At 46.8% G+C, this 17,708-nt stretch overlaps 1 protein-coding gene across 1 annotated transcript in view; it reads right to left on the reverse strand.

The window, feature by feature from the left end:
• Window positions 1–17,708, reverse strand: part of LOC140378039 (collagen alpha-1(V) chain-like) — a 30,901-nt gene that overhangs the window by 7,868 nt on the left and 5,325 nt on the right. The window lies entirely within an intron of this gene.

Below are 17,708 nucleotides of genomic sequence, written 5' to 3' on the forward strand. Positions count from 1 at the left end.
TGCCGCTTAGGGCCCCCAAACGGCCCACAAACGGCCCACAAACGGCCCACAAACGGCCGCCTGTAAATTATACTACACTTACTTTAATTATAACATTGTATATATATTATTTATAATATTGTATACAATATATATTATTTATAACATTGTATATGTTGAGTTTTTATGTTTATTAATGACATTTAAACAGAGGAAAAACAACAAATGAAGCCTGCGTAAATTCAGCCTGGAAGACCTAACTCTATCCATCTACGTCAAGGCCACTATGGCAGGACCCCTCTCCCCAGCGCCATCATCGCACTCAAGCGGGCGTGGCCTGTCCGTCTGTGAGAGTCAGATCCCTCACTTCACCATGGACTCTCCCAGGTTTCTGCGCTTATCCCAAAGAGGTTATGCAGTTTTTCCCGGCCAAGAAGGAGGGTGAAAGGACAGAAGGAGGGTGAAAGGACAGAAGGAGGGTGAAAGGACAGAAGGAGGGTGAAAGGACAGAATGAGGGTGAAAGGACAGAAGGAGGGTGTAAGGACAGAAGGAGGGTGTAAGGAGACAGAAGGAGGGTGAAAGGACAGAAGGATGGTGAAAGGACAGAAGGAGGGTGAAAGGACAGAAGGAGGGTGTAAGGACAGAAGGAGGGTGAAAGGACAGAAGGAGGGTGAAAGGACAGAAGGAGGGTGTAAGGACAGAAGGAGGGTGAAAGGACAGAAGGAGGGTGAAAGGACAGAAGGATGGTGAAAGGACAGAAGGAGGGTGAAAGGACAGAAGGAGGGTGTAAGGACAGAAGGAGGGTGTAGGGACAGGGGGCGTCTGCACCATGGCCCTCGCACCTGCTCCTCATCCCCAATCATCGCTCTCATGTGACTCCTCCCTGCTCCCAATCAGCACCAGGCAGTCGCATTTAAGCCTCAGGCAGATGGCTCGGCCGCTCAAACCGTACTGCGACCCACCACCTCCCCAGCTCCTCCTCTGCATTCCCCTCATCCTCTACCTTGTCTTCACATCTACCACCACCAGTCTCCAGGCTCTGGGGGGAGACATCTAATACAAATAGATCATGGAGTGCCCATGATCACTGTCTTCCGCCGGGGTCTGAGCGCCAAATAACTCACGTAATAAAGCTGCTAAACAGTCCATTCCCATGGTCTCTGCGTCTCTTCAGGGTGAAATGAGATGTTTGAGCCACAAACTGGTTCAAGCTGCTGATCTGAGACGTTTCAGCAGCAGAAGTCACAGGAGCACCTCCAACATGCTCCTGCTTTAGGCTCCTGGTTTAGGGCTTTTGGCTCCTGCTTTAGGCTCCTGGTTTAGGGCTTTTGGCTCCTGGTTTAGGCCCCTGCTGTAGGCCCCTGGTTTAGGCTCCTGGTTTAGGCCCCTGCTTTAGGCTCCTGGTTCAGGCTCCTGGTTTAGGCTCCTGCTTTAGGGCTCCTGGTTTAGGCCCCTGGTTAAGGGCTCCTGGTTTAGGCCCCTGGTTTAGGCCCCTGGTTCATTAGACCCCTGCAGACAGGTAGAGTCTGGCACGATGACAGCGTCGGTCGCATTACAACAGTCGGATCTGTCGACGCTCAAACCGACCTGAATCGCTCAAGACGAGACGTCATCGTGATCCACACAAGTCTGAACGAATCACCACGACGACTGCAAATGTTTCTGAAGATGTAAAAAATGTTCTGGAACATTCTGGAAGTGTCCCACATGGAGGCGCTGGCCCAGACCACACCCACTGACCGGGACCACAGAAGAAGACGTTTGTGACACTAACAGACCTGCACCAACAGACCTGCACCAACAGACCTGCACCAACTGACCTGCACCGGCCGACCTGCACCAACAGACTTGCACCAACAGACCTGCACCATCCAACAAGCACCAGCCGACCTGCACCAACAGACCTGCACCAACAGACCTGCACCAGCCGACCTGCACCAACAGACCTGCACCAACAGACTTGCACCAACAGACCTGCACCAGCCGACCTGCACCAACAGACCTGCACCAACAAACCTGCACCAACAGACCTGCACCAACCGACCTGCACCAACAGACCTGCACCAGCCGACCTGCACCAACAGACCTGCACCAACCGACCTGCACCAACAGACCTGCACCAACCGACCTGCACCAACAGACCTGCACCAACAGACCTGCACCAACAGACCTGCCCCAGCCGACCTGCACCAACAGACCTTCACCAACAGCCCTGCTCCAACCGACCTGCACCAGCTGACCTGCACCAACAGACCTGCACCAACCGACCTTCACCAACAGACCTGCACCAACAGACCTGCACCAGCCGACCTGCACCAACAGACCTGCACAAGCCGACCTGCACCAGCCGACCTGCACCAACAGACCTGCACCAACAGACCTGCACCAACCGACCTACACCAGCCAACATGCACCAACAGACCTGCACCAGCCGACCTGCACCAACAGACCTTCACCAACCGACCTGCACAACAGACCTGCACCTACCGACCTGCACCAACAGACCTGCACTAACAGACCTGCACCAACCGACCTGCACCAACAGACCTGCACCAGCCGACCTGCACCAACAGACTTGCACCAACCGACCTGCACCAGCCGACCTGCACCAACAGACCTGCACCAACAGACCTGCACCAACAGACCTTCACCAACCGACCTGCACCAACCAACCTGCACCAGCTGACCTGCACCAACAGACCTGCACCAACCGACCTGCACCAGCCGACCTGCACCAGCCGACCTGCACCAGCTGACCTGCACCAACAGACCTGCACCAACCGACCTGCACCAGCCGACCTGCACCAGCTGACCTGCACCAACAGACCTGCACCAACCGACCTGCACCAACAGACCTGCACCAACAGACCTGCACCAACAGACCTGCACCAACAGACCTTCACCAACCGACCTGCACAACAGACCTGCACCAACCGACCTGCACCAACAGACCTGCACCAACAGACCTACACCAGCCGACCTGCACCAACCGACCTACACCAGCCGACCTGCACCAACAGACCTGCACCAACAGACCTGCACCAACAGACCTTCACCAACCGACCTGCACCAACCAACCTGCACCAGCTGACCTGCACCAACAGACCTGCACCAACCGACCTGCACCAGCCGACCGGCACCAGCCGACCTGCACCAACAGACCTGCACCAGCAGACCTGCACCAACCGACCTGCGCCAGCTGACCTGCACCAACAGACCTGCACCAACAGACCTGCACCAACCGACCTGCGCCAGCTGACCTGCACCAACAGACCTGCACCAACAGAACTGCACCAACCGACCTGCACCAACAGACCTTCACCTGCCGACCTGCACCAACAGACCTGCCCCAACCGACCTGCACCAACCGACCTACACCAACAGACCTGCACAACAGACCTGCACCAACCGACCTGCACCAACAGACCTGCACCAACCGACCTGCACAACAGACTTGCACCAACCGACCTGCACCAACAGACCTGCACCAACAGACCTGCACCAACCGACCTGCACAACCGACCTGCACAACCGACCTGCACCAACAGACCTGCACCAACAGACCTGCACCAACAGACCTGCACCAACAGACCTGCACCAACAGACCTGCACAAGCCGACCTGCACCAGCCGACCTGCACCAACAGACCTGCACCAGCCGACCTGCACCAACAGACCTGCACCAACAGACCTGCACCAACAGACCTGCACCAGCTGCTGATTTGACCCAGACGTTCTAAATTCAATTCACTTTTATGTCACTGTTTATCGAAAGTAAAGGCGTTTTTAACTTTTAAACACTTTGAACAAGTCGTGCGCTGAGAAAAATTTGCCAAGATTGTATTTTTAAATATAAAGTGGATTTGATTGGATTGAAAATTTGATTTGCTAAACTGATATTAAAACGTTGAAACTTTCTCTCTCCATCTCTACTTTATAATGACATGATAAATGATGAAAGAGCCTCGAGTGGAAATACGATGTAGAACGTTCAAAAAGAGGAGAAGTGTAAAGGACGCAGGAGGACAAGCCTGAACTGGTGCAGCTTCACACCAGGGGCTTACGTAAAGGCTGCATCTGCTTTGAGCTCCCGCACAGCTGCTCGTCTTCTGCTCGGCCTCTACACGGCTTCTGCTCGGCCTCTGCACGGCTTCTGCTCGGCTTCTGCACGGCTTCTGCTCGGCCTCTGCCCGGCTTCTGCTCGGCTTCTGCTCGGCTTCTGCTCGGCTTCTGCTCGGCTTCTGCCCGGCTTCTGCCCGGCTTCTGCACGGCCTCTGCTCGGCCTCTGCTCGGCTTCTGCTCGGCTTCTGCTCGGCCTCTGCTCGGCTTCTGCTCGGCTTCTGCTCGGCTTCTGCTCGGCTTCTGCACGGCTTCTTCTCGGCTTCTGCTCGGCTTCTGCACGGCTTCTGCTCGGCCTCTGCTCGGCTTCTGCACGGCTTCTGCACGGCTTCTGCTTGAACTGTCACTTTCTAAACGTGTTATAAGTATTTGCACGATCAGCTCTTTTGTTGTCTCGCCTCCTTTGAGCAGAAACATATTATTTGTCAGTTAGATGTCAATCAAACAGTCTCAACCAAGCTTGGTTACGGCGCCGTGACAACAGCAGCGCCGTTAGCACTGCCAAAACACACCGCTTTACGGAAGACTCAGTGGTGTAGTCTACGCGCTTTACGGAGGACTCAGTGATGTAGTCTACGCGCTTTACGGAAGACTCAGTGGTGTAGTCTACGCGCTTTATGGAAGACTCAGTGATGTAGTCTACGCGCTTTATGGAAGACTCAGTGGTGTAGTCTACGAATAAAACCCCCCCCCCGACTCACTGCATGTTCTGTTCAGGCAAATAACTATAATGTTAAAGTGTCCAGTAGTTTTTATTATATGTTTATGTCGTATAAATGTTCAAACGATAGAAAATACATTTTGTTCTGGCCAAAATAAGTGATAAAAGTGGTTCAGTAAAAGTCGAGGAGTTGAACCCACAACCCTTTGGTGGCAGTAAAACACTATCGCTCCAGAGCAACACAAAAGACAAAGTACATCAGAAAGAAATCAGATTCAGACCAGCAGAAACAAGACAATGTTCAAACTCAGCCAACGCCCTCCACTTTGAACTGTACAGCTCTTCATCTTCTCACAGATGAATGTATATGAATCATCCTTAATGTACATATGTCACGCTTTTCACTTTCTGAGGAAGAGTCTTCTTCTTATCCAGAAATCTTCTTCCAGGACAGTTCCAGATCAGGAGTGACGGATTCTCTCAAAAACCAAAACATTTAGACTCAAAACAACTTATTTCTACGACTTTTGAACAGACTTGACAGAGAATGTTTTATCTGTGTCGTATTCAAGAAACACAAGCTGCAACAACAATAAAAAGCAGGTGTTAGTTCGTTATTGGTTTAATCATCTGCAGAAGTCACTTTTTTTACGACTCATAAACTACAAAAGCAAAAACACATTTCTTGACTAGTGCAATGAAAAAGTACACGCAAGAAATACTGAGCCCCAAAACATATTGTTCCATCACCAGTTACTGAGCGTAAAGTGAATATAGTAGAGACGTGAGACGGATCGAGACGTGAGACGGATCGAGAGGTGAGACGAATCGAGACGTGAGACGCATCGAGACGCGAGACGGATCGAGACGCGAGACGGATCGAGACGGATCGAGGCGCAAGACGGATCGAGGCGCAAGACGGATCGAGACGCGAGACGGATCGAGACACGAGACGGATCGAGACGCGAGACGGATCGAGACGCGAGACGGATCGAGACGTGAGACGAAATAGAGACGTGAGACAGATCGAGACGCGAGACGGAACGAGACGAGAGACAGATCGAGGCGCGAGACGAATCAAGACGGATCGAGACGGGAGACGGATCGAGACGCGAGACGGATCGAGACGCGAGACGTGAGACGGATCGAGTCGCGAGACGGATCGAGACGCGAGACGTGAGACGGATCGAGTCGCGAGACGGATCGAGACGCGAGACGGATCGAGACGCGAGACGTGAGACGGATCGAGTCGCGAGACGGATCGAGACGCGAGACGGATCGAGACGCGAGACGTGAGACGGATCGAGACGGATCGAGACGTGAGACGGATCGAGACGCGAGACGGATCGAGACGCGAGACGGATCGAGACGCGAGACGGGGAAGAAACGAAAGAAGATGAGATTTTAGACTTCATAAAAAATCTAATCTACATTTGATTTTCTGACACTTTTATCCAATGTAAACAGGAGACAATAAATGACGACTTTACATCAAATTGAACGACGCAGAACGATGAACCTGCTGCAGATGATTTATCCATAATCATGATTTTTCAGGTCAAAATAACTGTTTCCTCACTATATTTAAGCTACAGAAACATGAATCTCAATGTAAAGTTCTCTTTTATTTGATTGTTGAATTATGGAATCATAACTTTTTTCAGTGACTTTGATTTCATAAAGTCTCAATGTGAAGAGTAAAGAGAGAATTAAGAAGACTTGTTTTTCCATGTCAATAATTGTGAATAATTGTAAAATCGGGACGTCACTTCTCACAATAAAACACACGGGTCATTACAGTGAATGACCTTCACTCACAATCACAGACAGGTCATCAACAGGTCATCAACAGGTCATCAACAGGTCAACAGGTCATCAACAGGTCATCAACAGGTCATCAATCACAGACAGGTCATCAGCAGGTCAACAGGTCATCAACAGGTCATCAACAGGTCATCAATCACAGACAGGTCTTCAACAGGTCATCAATCACAGACAGGTCATCAACCAATCACAGACAGGTCATCAACAGGTCAACAATCACCGACAGGTCATCAACAGGTCATCAACAGGTCATCAACAGGTCATCAATCACAGACAGGTCATCAACAGATCATCAACAGGTCATCAACAGGTCATCAATAGGTCAACAGATCAACAGATCAACAGGTCAACAGGTCATCAACAGGTCATCAACAGGTCATCAACAGGTCAACAGGTCATCAACAGGTCATCAACAGGTCATCAACAGGTCATCAACAGGTCATCAATCACAGACAGGTCATCAACAGATCATCAATCACAGACAGGTCATCAACAGGTCATCAATCACAGACAGGTCATCAACAGGTCAACAGGTCATCAACAGGTCATCAACAGGTCATCAACAGGTCATCAATCACAGACAGGTCTTCAACAGGTCATCAATCACAGACAGGTCATCAACCAATCACAGACAGGTCATCAACAGGTCAACAATCACCGACAGGTCATCAACAGGTCATCAACAGGTCATCAACAGGTCATCAATCACAGACAGGTCATCAACAGATCATCAACAGGTCATCAACAGGTCATCAATAGGTCAACAGATCAACAGATCAACAGGTCAACAGGTCATCAACAGGTCATCAACAGGTCATCAACAGGTCAACAGGTCATCAACAGGTCATCAACAGGTCATCAATCACAGACAGGTCATCAGCAGGTCAACAGGTCATCAACAGGTCATCAACAGGTCATCAATCACAGACAGGTCTTCAACAGGTCATCAATCACAGACAGGTCATCAACCAATCACAGACAGGTCATCAACAGGTCAACAATCACCGACAGGTCATCAACAGGTCATCAACAGGTCATCAACAGGTCATCAATCACAGACAGGTCATCAACAGATCATCAACAGGTCATCAACAGGTCATCAATAGGTCAACAGATCAACAGATCAACAGGTCAACAGGTCATCAACAGGTCATCAACAGGTCATCAACAGGTCAACAGGTCATCAACAGGTCATCAACAGGTCATCAACAGGTCATCAACAGGTCATCAATCACAGACAGGTCATCAACAGATCATCAATCACAGACAGGTCATCAACAGGTCATCAATCACAGACAGGTCATCAACAGGTCAACAGGTCATCAACAGGTCATCAACAGGTCATCAACAGGTCATCAATCACAGACAGGTCTTCAACAGGTCATCAATCACAGACAGGTCATCAACCAATCACAGACAGGTCATCAACAGGTCAACAATCACCGACAGGTCATCAACAGGTCATCAACAGGTCATCAACAGGTCATCAATCACAGACAGGTCATCAACAGATCATCAACAGGTCATCAACAGGTCATCAATAGGTCAACAGATCAACAGATCAACAGGTCAACAGGTCATCAACAGGTCATCAACAGGTCATCAACAGGTCAACAGGTCATCAACAGGTCATCAACAGGTCATCAACAGGTCATCAACAGGTCATCAATCACAGACAGGTCATCAACAGATCATCAATCACAGACAGGTCATCAACAGGTCATCAATCACAGACAGGTCATCAACAGGTCAACAGGTCATCAACAGGTCATCAACAGGTCATCAGTAGGTCAACAGATCAACAGATCAACAGGTCAATAGGTCATCAACAGGTCATCAACAGGTCATCAACAGGTCAACAGGTCATCAACAGGTCATCAACAGGTCATCAATCACAGACAGGTCATCAACAGGTCATCAACAGGTCAACAGGTCATCAACAGGTCATCAATCACAGACAGGTCATCAACAGGTCATCAACAGGTCATCAATCACAGACAGGTCATCAACCAGGTCATCAACAGGTCATCAATCACAGACAGGTCATCAACAGGTCATCAATCACAGACAGGTCATCAACAGGTCAACAGGTCATCAACAGGTCATCAATCACAGACAGGTCATCAACAGGTCATCAACAGGTAATCAATCACAGACAGGTCATCAACAGGTCATCAATCACAGACAGGTCATCAACCAATCACAGACAGGTCATCAACAGGTCATCAATCACAGACAGGTCATCAACAGGTCATCAACAGGTCATTAATCACAGACAGGTCATCAACAGGTCATCAACAGGTCATCAATCACAGACAGGTCATCAACAGGTCATCAACATGTCATCAATCACAGACAGGTCATCAACAGGTCATCAACATGTCATCAATCACAGACAGGTCATCAACAGGTCATCAACATGTCATCAATCACAGACAGGTCATCAACAGGTCAACAGGTCATCAACAGGTCATCAACAGGTCATCAACAGGTCATCAATCACAGACAGGTCAACAGGTCATCAACAGGTCATCAACAGGTCATCAACAGGTCATCAACAGGTCATCAATCACAGACAGGTCATCAACAGGTCAACAACAGGTCAACAACAGGTCATCAACAGGTCATCAACAGGTCAACAGGTCATCAACAGGTCAACAGGTCATCAACAGGTCATCAACAGGTCATCAATAGGTCAACAGATCAACAGGTCAACAGGTCATCAACAGGTCATCAACAGGCCATCAACAGCAAAAGTGTCCAATCATCCAAAATATTCATGTAATATTCATTCATTCATCAAAAGCAGGTTTTACCATCAAAAGTCTCAAAGTCGTATGTTTTTATGACTTTTATTCAGCTCAGAAGGTCCTGAAGTGTCACTGGTTTAGTCTGAGATTGAGCTTCACTTTTTACACATTTTAGTTTCTAAAAAGTGCAATTTAATCCAAATCATTGCTTTTTTCTTATCTTTAAAAAAGCTTCTCATGAAACAGAACTTCAACAGAAACATGAAGAACTATTACGTTCATTTCCAACAATAATTGCTCCACGTCAGTCCAAAGTTCAAAGTTTGCCACCTTTTTGTCTCAATTAGTCACATGACGTCATATGTGAACAACAACAACAACAACAACAACACCCTCATTATGCATATGAATGAACATCTGCAACAATGACAGTGTAAATATGAGAGATGAAGCAAAGATCCCAGTTTTCATCTCATTCCTGACACTTCTGAAGTTCAGGATCATAATTCATATAATTCATTAAATATTTCAGTCAATAATCTCAGAGTTGTGTGTGTGTGTGTGTGTGTGTGTGTGTGTGTGTGTGTGTGGTGTGTGTGTGTGTGTGTGTGTGTGTGTGTGCGTGAGTGTCTCTGTGTGTGTGTGTGTGTGTGTGTGTGTGTGAGAGAGCTCGGTGCTGTTTGTGTGACGACACGTGTGTGTTTGTCATTATCACAGAGAATGCAATAACAAACATGCCTTTTGCAGAAAGAAGAACTCCACCCAAACACAGCGGGACATCACAGCATTGGACGCGCTAGGGACGGTCTAGGAACGCTCTAGGGACTCTCTAGGAACGCTCTAGGGACTCTCTAGGAATGCTCTAGGGACTCTCTAGAGACTCTCTAGGGATTCTCTAGGGACTCTCTAGGGACTCTCTAGGGACTCTCTAGGGACTCTCTAGGGACTCTCTAGGGACTCTCTAGGGACTCTCTAGGGATTCTCTAGGGACTCTCTAGGGACTCTCTAGGGACTCTCTAGGGACTCTCTAGAGACTCTCTAGGGATTCTCTAGGGACTCTCTAGGGACGCTCTCAGGATGCTCTCTTGGGACGCTCTGGGACTCTCTAGGGACTCTGTCAGGACGGTCTCTGTTGACTCTTTAGGACTCTTTAGGGCAGTGTTTTTCAACCTTTTTTGAGCCAGGGCACATTTTTTACTTTGACAAAATCCTGGGACACACCATTAACAAAATTACACTCTATAGCCTAACGCCGTATATATAATAAAGTATAGTTAGTAAGATCGTTTCTAAATGTATTTATACTCACTCAGTGTGAACCCTGGGCTTGTTTAGATGAACACAAAGCTGAGATCCTGGCAAGAATGTAAGAAAGACACACACGGAGCTCTTCCTCAAAAGCTCTCTCTGTTTTTAGTTTTGATCATAGTCAGGCCTGACAAGCTCAGCTCACACAATGTGAGGCGGAAAATGGGAGCAATATTGAAATGGCTTCGTTGGCCAGAATAGGAAACTCCTTGGCAGAAGTAAACCACAAACTGTCCAAAGGAAGATCAGCAAAGTTCAGCTTTAAACCACGATCTTGTTTCAGGTCAATTAGTTCCTCTTGCTCCTGTAAAGTTTCCAACAACTGATGCTGAGCTGTATGAGTCCCTAACCTTTTCTGTGAAGTCTGAAGGGAAATAAAGAGTTTTCAAACGTGTGCCTCGCACAGTGCTGCAGTGCTGTCATCATGCCGTGTCTTGGTGAGTGGGAACATCTCGAGGTTGCCATGCTGCACACGTTGTTGCCAGAGCTGCACTTTAAAATGAAATCCATTCATTTTATCAGTGCTTGTAAACAGGTTTTCATTTCGGCTTTGCATCTGTGTGTTCAGTTCATTCAAATGATGAAAAATATCAGCCAGATATGCCAGCTTTGCACACAAGCAGCTTTGAGTGATCCGCCCTCTCATTTGTCAGAAATACTTTAAGTTCCTGTCACAGTTCAAACACAGAGGCCAGCACCAGCAACCATCGGACCTCTGGATGAAGCAAGAAGAGCGTCTCATGTACAATGGCTTTACAGGCAGTATTCATGTTTCTGCCACAGTTTGGGGCTTTTTTGATTTAGCAATGAGTTCCGCAACAAGATAGCTTGTTTGAGGGCTCTCTCATTTACCTTTATGTTTTTTCTCAAAAGAGTTGCCTGTTTCTCAGTGTTTTTCTGTAATTGCACAAAATGGTCAATTGGCTTGTTTTGAATGGACGGGTGTTTCGTTTGGAGATGGCGTTGAAGCTTGCTTGTTTCCATGGCGCTGTTGGAGAGCTTCTCACCACACACCAAGCATAACGGTGTCGTCGCATCCCCGGTGAAAGTAAATCAGAATGAAAGGAAGCTTTCGCTGTATTGCCTCGAACCCACCGTCTTTTTTTTTCGTCCACCACTCGTACTTGAGCCTCATCTGGGTCAGAATTTTGCCCGGGGTCCTGTTCAAAGTTTGCGTTTCCCCCTCTCAAAAACACTGCCACCTGCATGGATGTCACCACCTGATGGGACGCTCTCGGGGCGCTCATGGGACGCTCTCGGGACGCTCTGGAGATACCCTTGGGACTCTGTCAGGACGCTCTCGGGACTCTCTTGGAACGCTCTCGGGACGCTCTCGGGACGCTCTCGGAACGCTCTCGGGACGCTCTCGGGACGCTCTCGGGACGCTCTCGGGACGCTCTCGGGACGTTCTCGGGACGCTCTCGGGATGCTCTCGGGACGCTCTCGGGATGCTCTCGGGACGCTCTCGGGATGCTCTCGGGACGCTCTCGGGACGCTCTCGGGACGCTCTCGGGATGCTCTCGGGAGGCTCTCGGGATGCTCTCGGGGCGCTCATGGGAAACCCTCGGGACTCTGTCATGACACTGTTTTTGGGCTAAAGCCCTGTTCGGACCACATTAGGACCACATTAGTTTGACCTATAGGAAACTCGGGTAAATTGTGTTTCTCGTCCAGTGTGAATCGTCCTTGTCTCTGAAAAGGACTCCCAAATCGTCCTGCTGCATCCCCTAGACTGAGTGCTCATGTCTGTGATTTTAGGCTGTTTGTAGTCGGTGTTTTGGATGTGCACATGGAAGTTCTTTTGAGAAAGTTTATGTGTTTTTGCTTCAAAGTTTAGATCGAGTTGCTGTGCCATCGTGAACAGATTAAACAAGAGGCTACGACTGTTCTCAAATACCATCACATGGATGTCATTTGGGTTCTGATCACAACAACGTGGTAATGAACAACTACAGTGCAGGTAAACAACGCTAAAAACAAACCTAAAATGAGAGAATTGCTAACAACCGTCTGTAGTTAAAACGAATCCCATCTGAATACCTCCTCGCAGCGTTCTGACACAATTCCATGAGCCGGTCTGGACCTGGAGGGAGACGAAGACAAGTGGGTAAATGGACCATATGTTTCTGTTCTGGCTCCTTCAGCTGGCTCTCATCAAAGCTCCGATCTTACACAAAGAGCATGCCGACCGTCAGAGCGACAGAGGCGGTAAAGAAAGACGAACGCAAACACACACTCGCGCTAGGAATCCGCGGCACGCCATTGAACCGCCACGTTTCACTTCAGAATCCTGTTTTCTCGGTCCGGACGAGCATCTGGCGCTCAGATCAAAGACTGTATCAATATTTGTCAATGACGGGCCTCGAACGGTTGTTGGACGGCGGCGCGGTGCTGTTGGTGGCGCTGTGTTATTCTTGGACTCCGCAGAGTACAGTCACTTTGAAGCTGACGTTTTACTGGGCTTTTAAGATCATTTCATTATTTTAAGGATTAGTGCCCCTGCCCGACGAGCATTACACTTCAGATAACGTACAGTAAATATCAATGATGTTTTCTTTCATTCAGATATTTAGGAGCAAACAGGATGGATTGTTTGTAAGTTACGAGGGGTCAAATTTACACCTGGACCATGTGACCAGTGCAGTTCTTCTGACTCTCAGCAAGTTCACACAGACATGGCACGTTTCTCCCAGCAGGTGTAACCTGGGTTCTGCGAGTAGGACACATGGGAGCCAGGCTTGGCCCGTCCTCCTCAATAGAAAGACCAAAGGCCAGTTCCATAAAGCACGTGTCAAATTGAACAGATACAGATCGTTTGTGCTAATCTTCTAATCCATGGAAACCTTGCCATATTCTGCCCTGTAATGTTTTACCTTGTTTTACCCAATTTAGAGAGAGATTAATGCCCCACGATGATTTAAATGCTCTGAACTAAGCTCCTAAACTTCAGCACAGACCACACGAACTACAAAACAGGTCTGATTTCTGAAGTCTGGAGAAGAGAGAGGACTGTTGCCATGGATACAGAACACAAATCAACAACAGGATGGACAATTGTTTTGAGTCGGGATTAAAATAAATAGCGCGAAAAAATTTGTTGTGAGAAGTTGATGAGTGTTAAATGTGTTAAACGTTTCTTTCTTTCACTTTAGTTAGTTAGTGGCTCAGCAGATTGTAAAGACTCTTTTCCTGCAGGAGTGAATCTGTTTCGTCCCATTACAGACGTATCGTAAAAGTGAGACCGCTTTGTGCTGTGTGCATGTAATTAAAGAGACTCTTATTCCTCGCGATTCTTAAGCATGCATGGTTAGCATGCTAGTGGCTGTTAGCTTCACTGCCGGCGTAAACTCTGCTCTGAATGTTGTGGAAAGTGCTTCTAAACTCATTGTGGTTCATTAGGACGCTCGTAATGACGTGGGTGAGTGAGCAGTAACTTCAGACCGTTAAAAACAGTTTAAAATGAACGAGGTCTTTTCATGTGTTTAAGGCCGTAAACATCAGGTCGGCTAAAGCACCTTTAAGGTCAGCGTTTAACAGAGCCACATCTACAAATCTACAACCTTTGTCCATCCGCGCCTTTGAGTAAGAAACGTGTTGAACATTATTTTAGACTAAACATGCGTTAGCTTAAGCTCAACTCTTTCTTTACTCTTTTCCCACAGAACTCAATGAAAAGAATATAATATTCATAAAAGTGTCGCTCGGTGGCTGAGTGGACAGCACACGTGCGCTGCATTTGGGAAACCTGCAGTGTTGTTGGTTTGAATCTGGCTCTCGACAGTTTGCTGCGATGTCCGTCCCCAGTCTCGTCCCCATGTCATGCTCGACTGTCTAGTGAGGCTTACGGCCAAAAAATACTTGTAACAAAAAGTGTTACGCAGCATAAATAAATTGCACATGAAATCATAATAATCAGATGATTAATAACCGTTTATTAATCCATCTCTTAAGGTTACACTTTATTTTCCCTGTAGGAAAATGTGTCCTCTACATTTGACCCATCCGTCACCACAACCTCAGGAGCAGTGGTCACTCCAGATCTTGTCTTGGTCAGGACCTTCACTGGAGGATTTTACCTGGAGCATGTTTTGGGATGATGGGGGAAACCGGAGAGCCTGGATGAAGCCCCCCCCCCCAGACACGGGGAGAAACAGACCTATTTATTCTGATTCTAGGTTTATTCCATAAAGACACGTAAAGGGAAAGTTTGTATTTTTTGTGAACTTGGTCTGGTCGTGTTCGCGCCCTTGTTTAGGCCGTCCAGGTTTAGTTTTGGGTTTAGTCCAGGTTTAGTCCCAATTGAGACGCCTACGACACGTGCCATTGTCCCATTTCAAAGAGTTGCAATATCTGAGCAAATATGAGCTCAATTATCATAAAATAAACACATACATTTGGCAATTTCTACAGCCCTACCTGGCCCCGCCCTACCTGGCTCCGCCCTACTTGGCCCTAGTTTAGAGCGTTTCCATCAGCCGCTTTATCTAGTTGGTCAAAGTATGGAAAATAGCATTTTACAGTGAATCACAGCACAGTTCAGTCTTTTAGGAGATGCACTAAACAACATATATGCAGATATATATTTAACTGGTAGAAAAGTCTCCGCCCACAGTAACACTGAAAAAGTGAACTTCAGTTAAAGGTGTTATGGACGATTTTTCTCAGCAAATTTTTTATCATATTTCCTCGTGGCGTGAACTGTCCATTTGTCCTGCCACGTATCAATCATAAAACGCACCTATCGCTCACCTGCAGCCGCGTGCGGTTCGTCCCCACGTTTCCGCGTGTCTAAGCGCATTGATCTATCATAATATAGTTCCCTCAGTGTACGGGGCAAAATGAAGACGGAGAAAGACAGTTCGAGCTGACGCAGAAGTGGACAGAAATCTACGGGAGACGAGCGATGCGATGCGCTCCGTTGCGCTAATAAACAAACGCACGTGTGTGTTGTATCAGTCCGCACGGGGGAGTGCGCATGCGCACTTCCGCCTGCGTTCTCAAATCGCCGAAAAATCGTCCATTGCGCCTTTAAATGACAAGAGAAACATTTATTTTCATTGATTCTCATTTTCTGACGTTACTGTTCCTCACGAGTGCGACCGGCTTTAAATCAAACTTTCTGCAAGACAAAATCAAGTGAATGTGACAAAAACTACCAGATAAAAAAGTACTTTATGTAGATGTATTTATTTTGGATTATTAGATGTGTTTTGTTTATTGAATTGATTAAATTAATGAATTAATTTTACATCTAAAATTGTCCCAATTATTTTACCGTGACCGGAATAATCACATTATCGATGAACTGAATCATCCTACAATCCTTGTCTGTTTCTCTGAACACTCATAAAAAAAACTCGTACAAACAGATTATACATGTGTTAACGTTAAGGTCAAAGGCAGATGAGGACAAAGGGGAGTTTTAATACAAGTGTTTGGAGCCACACAAACATTCACCGACATTAGCTAAATGTTAAGAGATAATCATTCCCAGTGTAAATACCTCACGTCTTCATCTTTAGTAACAACACTAACTGTGACTAATGCGAGCCTCAAACATGTCACTCTCACATTTGACTCAATGAAAGAGTCAAAGTCACAAACTTCAGCTTTTGTTCCTAAACTGGAAACAGGAGTTTAAACTGTTTAAGCAGGAGATCCAGTTCCAGATCCAGATCCAGTTCCAGATCCAGTTCCAGATCCAGTTCCAGATCCAGTTCCAGATCCAGTTCCAGTTTCAGTTCCAGTTCCAGTTCCAGATCCAGATCAAGTTCCAGATCCAGTTCCAGATCCAGTTCCAGTTTCAGATCCAGTTCCAGATCCAGTTCCAGTTTCAGATCCAGTTCCAGTTCCAGTGAACACTCAGCTGGCCTCGTTAAGAAGATATTAATGAAGTCCAATGTGGGCGGAGCGTCTCTGGTTCCCTTCCAGATGATGTCACGCCATGTGCTCACCATCCGTTTACAACGCACACAGCGGCCCTAATGTTGTTCAGGCTTCAGAAGGATGTTCCAGAGCCAACACTTTCATTCGTCAATGTTATTGTTTTTTATGAGATTATAGAGCTCCCTTTCATGGGCGGGGCCAAGACAAACCACTAATCACTGGTCACTACTGACCACTACTGACCACTACTGACCACTACTGACCACTACTGACCATTACTGACCACTACTGACCACTACTGACCACTACTGACCACTACTGACCATTACTGACCATTACTGACCACTACTGACCACTACTGACCACTACTGACCACTACTGACCATTACTGACCACTACTGACCATTACTGACCACTACTGACCACTACTGACCACACCAGACCAGACTAAGTCCAAGCTAGTTTCGAAAGTCAAACATTATACAGTGTTGGCTACATTTAAAGCACAATTCAAATACAATGGTGTTTAATATACAGCATCATGGTTTATAAGGCCTCAAAGAGCTTTAGTCAATCTTGGGGGCTTTTTATACTATTTATAACTCATGCGTTTGATATTTATTTGAATAAAACATTGAACATTGTGTAGAGACCATACCTTCATATTCAGTCAATAATGACAGCTCAAGGCAAAGAGAGTGTTTATAACAACCTTAAAACATTTTCTACTGCGATTTACTGCGATTTAAATGATTAAGTCTCAACGTTAAAGACAAACATGACGTGAAAAACCCGGAGAGCGAAGAAAGTAACAGAAGTGTAACGTCATTAAAAAGTAGATTTTGTTTTACTAAATGACACAAAATCCTAATTGAATATAGCAAGTAAGACATGAAACTGAGTTACTGCATTAGAACTAAAGGCAGAGCGTTGTTAAGAGCAGGTCAATGTGCAGAGTCACATGTTCCACACACGGGACTGTTTTAAATAAAGTTCTCTGAAGGCTTTTGTTCATCCAGTTTCCTCTAGTACAAGACAACATTACTACAGTAGGAATTATTAATGATTGAATGGTGATTACTGTACCATTGTGTAATATATGTATACTATATATATATGTGTAATATATGTATACTATATGTGTGTAATATATGTATATATGTATACTATGTATACTATAT

The sequence above is a fragment of the Eucyclogobius newberryi genome, unplaced genomic scaffold (genome assembly GCF_026437365.1).
Source record: "Eucyclogobius newberryi isolate DKJ021-1_F unplaced genomic scaffold, fEucNew1.0.hap1 SCAF_4, whole genome shotgun sequence".
Taxonomy (NCBI): Eukaryota; Metazoa; Chordata; class Actinopteri; order Gobiiformes; family Gobiidae; genus Eucyclogobius; species Eucyclogobius newberryi.